We start from the raw sequence: 8,617 nt of genomic DNA on the forward strand, positions 1-8,617 counted from the left end.
GAACGTACTGTATTCGAGGGCAAAGCGATTCGCCAATTGTGAAAGAAGAGTAGCTTAGGACAAAGGAGGACTCAGATTGGGGAATAAAATCAAATAGATTCCATGGGGGGTGCCTGCTACTTCCAAAAATGTTAATCCCTAAACAGCACACTTCGGTTTGCTTTGCTTGTGTTCAGGATTCTCGCGTCTCCGTTTTATCAAGTCCTGATAGCCTGCTCCCGGGTATATAAAACAATAGGAGTGAGTCTCCAAGGTACTGAGGAGCTGCAACTGGCTGGATTTTCCCTGTGAGGGTAATCTTGTTCTGCTTGTTTTTGCCAATTACACATTTCAACATAGAAACAACCCGCTAAAGAAAGTAGCGTCAGGATCTACATTGTTCTTAATGACTCGTTACTAAGTACTTTCAGTTCTTAATTTGGGGTCAGGTCCTTGTGTAATTATTGATTTCACACTGGAGCTCTTCACTGGCATACCCAAGCGGCATCCAGGATATTTAAAAGTGTTACCCTATAAGCTACTTTCACAGCATTCTAATAATATTGCTCGCTTGCTCTCTCTCTCTCTCTCTCTCTCTCTCTCTCTCTCTCTCTCGCTCTCTCTCTCTCAATAGGAAATAACTCAAATTATCTCGGCATAAGGCACTGTCATAAAGCATAATCTGTGATATACCATTAAAAGCAAATTCTTACCCATTAGTTCATTGAAAACACATTTATTTAAATGTAGTCCAAGCTGTTTTCCAGTAACCAATGACTATCAAACCATGTTTTTGGTCATAGTGAATTAGGAGTAGCAAGCAAGTTGGCATTTAACTCCAAATAAAAGCAGTAGATCAGCATTACTTTGTTTGTTCTGCTGTTTTTCGAGATAGGGTCTCTCTGTGTAGCTCTGGCTGTCCTGGAACTCGCTTTGTAGGCTAAGCTGGCTTGAACTCCACCAAGATCCATCTGACTCTGCCTCCCAAGTGCTGGGATTAAAGGTGTGTTCCACCACCACCAGGGTTAGCATTACTTTCTAAATTAGATTACAAACTGAGTAAACAGCACACATTGCTCTCCTTCAAAGGAAGAGATTATAATGGAAAGGAAATGCCAGCTTGCTTGTGGTTTCATTAATAATCCTGATATCCAACCCAAAATTAGAAGCCATGACAAAAATCCTGTATTTTCCCCTCCAACTTAAAAAAAATGGACAGTTTTTGACAGGTGATAGATTTGTTGTTCTAACCTAAATGGCACTGGGTTTCACATCTCTCTTTTCTTTATTCAGCTTTGGGGTATTGATCACTACCTTCTCTACAGAACTGATAACCAGACCCATCATCTATAGGGGCCCCTTCGGGGGCACTCAGGGAAAACCTCTGCCAGGTGTTATTAATGAAAACCATGTTTTTGAGAAAATGTTTGTGACGCCTTGATAACAAAGCGAAACCTATGATTGATGAATAACAAGCATAAAAAAATAATGTGTGTTCCATAGAATAATGAGTTCCTTGAGATTGATTTTTCAGTGTTTAATGATTTCTAATATCCTTCTAATCACACTCATTTCCTTGAATGCCATAGGCTTTGATGCTGGCTCTCCACTTACCCTCCACATGTTTTTCAATAATGAGCTGTTTTTAATATAAATTTCCCATTTTGGATTTTGAGTTCCTTGCTAAAAGTGACTCAGTCCATACACCCTCATATGCCATGAAAATTATGCATCTGAAATACAAACATCACAATAATCATACATATGATAATAGGTCATAGGTGAATTCATTGAATTATAATATAAAATTTCGGCCACAAGCCAGTATCAAATCTCTTCCATCAACTCTTATTTCTGTAGAACTACTGTTTTACTGTCATGTATTATGTAAAATGTTCTATAATTATTTTAGTTGTTACAACAGTCTGGTTATACTTTTAAGTAATATTTTGAGTTTTCTATTTGATTCAAAAACCATAGGTCCTGATCCAAAGACTGTAGTTCTACCATCAAGAGATACTTATTTTCCACACCGTTTCCCTTATCTTTGGCTATTCTCAATGCTTGTTCTTTCATCATTGGAAATGCCTGAACCAACTGAAGATGTGGGGGAAATATACTAGGGTTGCAGCTTCGTGATGAGTCTAAGACCTGACCCAGTTCTACGTACCAAGAAGCTATTGAAATGTGTGTGTTGACTGTGAATGTAATTCATACAGTCCCTTTCTGTTATTACTTCTTAGACATATAGTTTGTATAGAAAACACGAGAAAAGTATAAGAGGTAATGTGGGCATATCTGAGTACCCAACTGAAAAGCTACCAGAATAACTGAATGTAATCATCATTGACTCTGCCTCCCATAATAGCTATCAAGCATTGCAGGATACAAGAATGTGAACCTAGCACACCATGAGCATCTACACTGGAAGAGCAGAGAAAAAGGTTACAATGTAACAAGTCCTTTCAACGAATAAACTGGGTAACTTGCCTTTATAATACCAAAGGATCAAGAACTCAGTGTGTAATGGAAATCATTCAGGAAAGTCAGTTTCAGCCCTCTTACACAGATCATAATCATCCTGTCATTCTCTAGTCTCTAGACGAAGAGCTACAGGCAATTAACAATAACACAGAGAGAGAAAATGTCTTTCCCAGGGGCGATTCCCACCTCCTCAGCCAGTAAGTTATAAAATACCAAATGGCCATCCTCAGGAACATATACAGGCACATACTGAAAGGACTTGTCAGGTTGTTTGTATGTTTATTCATTTATACATATGTGTAACAATGACTGCTAATAGGAGGCTGTGAATTTGGGAGAGAGCGGAGTGGGGATGGACATGGGAGAGGTACAAAAAGAGGAGAGGGATGGGAAAATTAATGCAATTATATTTAATTAAATAAAAATAAATATTAAAATAATTACTAAGTAACTTATTATCAAATTACTGAATGTCTAGTTCCCATGCTTGAAGATACATACTTCATTTAAAATGAGATGAAGGCATAAAGCTTACTACAAATAGAACCAGTGAAGTTTTATTACCCTTTAGAGATAGACGTAGAAGGAACATATAAAAAGAATCTTATAATTTAAAGATCCATCTTCACAGTAAAACACTGGGAGAAATCCCTGTATGTCTCTAATTCCTACTTTTAAAAAATTGCTCCTCACATAATTTCAGTAAAGTCTTTTAGAATAGTTAACAATTTTATGTCATGTATATTGTTATTAAAATTAAATTGACTCTGCAGCAATGATGATAAGAACAATAGGGCTGGTAGTTCATTATTATAATAGAGTTTTATGAGTTTCCCACATCCTATTGAGGGTTTATAGTTTTACTCCATATCTTTCCAACTAACTGCACTCCTCTATCTTCAGCTTCACTTTGTAGAAAAATGCAGTCACGTGTTCCTATGTCCTGAAAGCTTATTAGTCTTCCATTCACAATATATTCTAGCCATGAAATCAGGCTTTATTTCCTCGTATTATACTGATTAAATGTTATAGAGATCCACAGGTATAATTTCTGGAACACAGTGTTCTTTCTCTACCCAGGAGAGCTATCCTAGTCGTCTGGTTGCTTCATAGTCTACTCGTTATTGCAGCTAAATGCAAATGGTTGTTCTCTGGTTGGGGATTTTATCTTTTTAGGGAAAAATGAAATGCATGTGTGTTGATGTAAGTTCAAGCTGCTTTGCTTCCCATAGGTATTTGGAGGCAGATATTTCTCAGTGTTATTATTCTCGGGCTAAATTTGATAATATTTCAAAAATATAATTGGAATTTTCTTTCTGTTACCACTAAGGAATCATTAGGCTATATATCACCGATTAAATGAGCCCATTTAAAAGAAAAGCTCCAGTCTTCCACTTACTGTTTTCCTCAAAGTGATTGCTAAGTGACATTTTTCTTTTTGTATACTCAATACATAAATGACATAGAATCAAATTCATTTTTTGTCTGCTCAGTACAGGAGCGACATATATTCAAATATTTTGTTCCTTAACTAACATCTTAACAAACCAAACACAATAAACTATAATCATAATGGTTTGGCTATGAATGGAATTATCACTTAGAAAATGTTTCTTATTAATCATCTTTTGTCATATCTCTGAAAACATTTTTTGCCGTTTCCTGTAGACTTTATTAACAAATGCTCGATCCTGGGCCTGTTTCTCACACAAGTAGCTGCAGACTTTGTACTTTGTTCACCAATGTAGGCACATTTCCTCTAGTTCTCTGGACTCAGCTTGGATTCTCACATCATTCTGGATGATATTAGCTACATTAGATGCCCTCTACCCACTTCCATATTTCTTAGATTTTTTTTAAAAGACAGGTGAATGTGTTTTTAAACATATTCATCATTGCTATGCAAACATAAATGTAGTTGACATCATTATCATAATTATTACTATCGTTAATTCCATAGTAAGTACTGAGTGTGCACATATGCCAGGCACTTTCCTAAGGCTGGGATTCAACAGTGAGCACACAAATTACCTAACAGTCTCTAGTTAGGAAAAAAAACAGAAAATAAACACTAAGCATAATCGTGAAGTATTTGAAATGTCAGGGTGCCGCTGGGAAAAAGCAGCCTTGCAGGTAAGGGAACTAAAGGGTAAAGCAACGACTAGAAAGTGGGAAGCAACTTGAAATCAATGGACTTCCTTGAGCGGGTGACATAGGAGCAGAGACCTTAGGAAGATGAGGGAATTTGCCTTGAGAATGTGTGTGTGGAGTACCCTGCAGAGGGAGCCGCCACTGAAAAGTCCTGTGGTTTTGATGGCCTCATATGGTGAAAAACGCAGCAGGACATCATCATGTCTGGAGTAGAGTCACCAAGGGAGAGAGAGGCAGGAAGAGAAAGGAGATCAGGGAATTCGTTTATACAAGCCATATAGCCCAGGGCAATAGGCTTTATTCTACACGACATGCAAAGATGTTGAAACATTTTATACATTAGCGTGACACAATTTGGCGTATGGTTCAATAAGATGAGTCTGATGGGGGAATATGTGCTATAGGATGACAAGAATGGAAATAGAGATAGTATTTAAGAGACTGTTGAAATAACCCAAAGAAAGCGTAATTGTGGCCGAGTTAGAACTGGCCAGTAGCTAGAGGTAGTGAGACTATTCAGACAATGGATGCGTGTTATGAATGGAGACAAGGTAGTCTTCTGAAGGAGTGAATGTGGGGTAAGTTTTGACAAATTAGTAATGAGGATGACTCCAAAATTTTGGCTTGACAAGGAATTTCTGAAAGAGTACAAATGTCAGCAATGATCTTTATTGGTGGGATTATTTTAATCGCCTCATTTCCAGGTCTCTAGTAAATTTTAACTCACCCTTATCTTGCTTCTCACATTCAACAACATAACAAGCCAAAAAATAATTCTTTAAACACATTTTTTTTAAATGGACTTAAGTTGAGCATTCCTAAATACCGGAAGGGAAGAAGTAGAAGCCCCATCAAAGCCCACCTTCTGTTTTAGCCAAAATTCTAATGGTCAAAACGTTTCTGTCTTTTTCCTTTTTGATCTTACTTTGACTTTTATGGTTGGTTGGTTGGTTGGTTGGTTGGTTGGTTGGTTGGTTGGTTTGGGTCAGAGTTTGAGACAGGGGTCTCTCTATGTATTCCATACTAGTTTATCCTCCTACCTCCCAAGTTAGATTGCAGACTTGCACAACCATGCTTTTAGAACATTTCTTTAAAATCCCAAATTGTATTACAACATTCATGACCTAAAAACACATCTTTCAAGCTGAAAGCAGGTAGCAGGATTGTTCACACTTCAGACTAATTGAAGAGCCGCAGAAAGATATGGATAAAAAGAACCCACTCAATTCTTATGTCAAAAATCAATAACCCGAGAGTCATGGAAGCTAGAGCATTGCCCAGAGTGATTAGAATAAGTGGAGTAAGAAATGGCACTAGTCCTCATGTCTTCTGAGTCTCCATCAGTGTTTGTTTCGGGTATAAATTGCCCATCAACCCTGAATAGAACAGCGATGCTAAAGACAGGAGCACACTTCAATCGCATAGCTAAAAATCAAACTAGGTATGGTGATGTTCTCTTGTAATGGAGGACTCAGGAAACTGAGCCAAGAGGATCACTAGCCTAAGCTACGTGTTGTACTCAAGGCCAACATGAACTACATAGCAAGACTCTCCTTAAAAAAGAAGGAAGGAAGGAAGGAAGGAAGGAAGGAAGGAAGGAAGGAAGGAAGGAAGGAAGGAAGGAAGGACAAAAGAATGGCAAGGGAACAATCCCACTGGAAGTTTCCCCATCTGTGTGTGAATTCTTATCTCCATTAGCACAAGGGAGTCCCTGAGTTTTTAACTTCTCTATGCATTTACCTTTGGGCCTTTTAAACAGCCCGCCTCAGATCATCCTCTGAATCAGAGACAAAGTTTCTGCCCTTGACCCCAGAAGAGCTTCTCCAATTCCCCTGCTACCACCTGTAATCAACTCCACATTGCACCATCCCTTCTCATCTACTCCATGCCTCTCTCGTCTGCAAACAAGTTCCCTTCATGCCTACTTTAAACTCCTCAAGTAAAAGTCATCAATAGCCTCTACAAGGCCCAGGGCCTATTTTAGTTTCTGCCCACTTGACAGATCCCCAGCACTTAATTGATTGCTGAGGCTTTGTTCTTGCTGGGTTTCCTATCCTACCAGTCAGCCCACATTTCTTAGTTCCCCTTCAACTTCTGGTCCTTATTTAGTGATGATTCCCAACCATCCAAGTCCTCGTGATTTTGGGCTTGATTACTTGCGTCTGAATTAAATGTTTCATTTCTCCTAATTTCGGTTTGTAATATCTCGATCTGCAACATGAAAGTTTCCCCATGGCCAGCCCATGTGGTTACCCAGTGGTTTCAAGGGTGGGGATAAGCATTCACAGGCACGTACATCCCAGTGTGACCCCCCCAGGTGAAATCATCCTTCCCTGCACAATGTAACCCCTGTTTGCCTCACCTGAGAGTCGTGACTTAAATGTGAAATGTCCCCCACGGAATCTCGAGTTTGAACACTTGGGTCTTACCTGTGGGCACGTTGGGCAGGTAATGGACGCTTTCGGAGTTGGAAGAAGTGAATCAGAGGGATACACGGGTCTTAAGGTTTTCTAGTCTCGCCCTGCTTCTAGCCCACTCTCTATTTCCTGACTGCTCACTCTCTATTTCTTGACTGCTAAATGCAGTGTGAGCATCTGGCTTCTGGCACCTGCTGCCATGCTTTCCCTGTTTTGATGCTTTCCTTCAAACTGTGAAAAGCGTTCTCTGATATTTTGTCACAGAAACAGGAAGAATAGCTTTAAAGGGCTTCAGTTGCTACCTCCCTTCCCCTCACTGCTCACGATGCTATCTTGGTCCTTATCCTTCCCATATCTAAGTTCACTGGCTATAAGGATGTTCCAAAGTCTCTGTTTCCAGAGCTGTCCCATCCTTCATCGAATGACTAGAATTATCTGGGAAATAGTGTGACTATATGATCTCCACTTTTGATCGTTTCCAGCCTCTCAAATTGATAGAGAAATAAATTCCAACTGCCTTATCACGAGTTTCCTATAAAACCCACAGTTATGTTCCCGCTGCATTTCCTTTCTTGTGTGGGACTCGCAATCTCTGCATGCTCAATTGTCAATCCACCTGCAATTTCCTGTAATTTGATGCAACTGGCTTCACAGCTCTGAGCTTTCTGTGTTTAGAGGGCTTCTCCATCTAGGACACCTGAGCTCTCTGTTTCCTGGGAATATTCTTAGTTACCCTTCAATCCCAATTACCATTGCCTCTACGAATCACTCTAAAGTCCCAACAAATACTGTCCCTCATTCTCTCCTTTGTGCCTTCACAATGTTTTGTTGTTTTATCATAATGCATAAAATGTTCATTGAACTGCTCAACACGTGTATCCTTCCTTTGCTAGTGAGGAAACTGATGGAGATGCTATCCCATCCAGCTCTGTGTTCCCCCCATTTTGTACAATGTGTACAGAATTGTACACACAATTCTGGAAAGGATTTGCTAAACAGATTTTATCGTGTAATGAGTGAGAAAAAAAAAAGTGTGGGGTGGAATTTGAGGACATGGGACACCTAACTCCAAAAAGTAAATATGCAATGATGCATTAACACGTAAGCAGGTGGGAGGGCACATTTCAGAGACAGAGGGAGGTGCAGGTGCCCTGTATCCTGTAGGTTGCCTTCACACTGCTATGACTCACCATTCACCCACTTCCAATGACTGTCCTTTACATTATATTATCGCTTTGTTGGTAGAGGGTGGGAGGCTTCACAAAATTTGATCTTGTAGGTTTTAAACTCTTCAATGTGGTTGAAAACCTCATCCAAGACAGCAAAATCTCTCATAACAAGCAATCAATTCAAATCTCCACCAAGACACAGCATGTTTCTCCAAAACGTGGACAAGAACCATTTTCCCCTAAGAGTTGATCTCGAATATCAAGGCATCCACATTCCCTCAAGAAATTGAAGGACACTAAGCGGTAGACACAAACTTAGACTAAATTAGGAAACCTATCTACATTGAGAATTTGATGTCTTCTACAAACACTCTGAAGCAACAGAGAACCATGAAACAATGAAGCTTTTTTTTGTTT

Source organism: Phodopus roborovskii, unplaced genomic scaffold (assembly GCF_943737965.1).
Source record: "Phodopus roborovskii unplaced genomic scaffold, PHOROB, whole genome shotgun sequence".
Classification (NCBI taxonomy): Eukaryota; Metazoa; Chordata; class Mammalia; order Rodentia; family Cricetidae; genus Phodopus; species Phodopus roborovskii.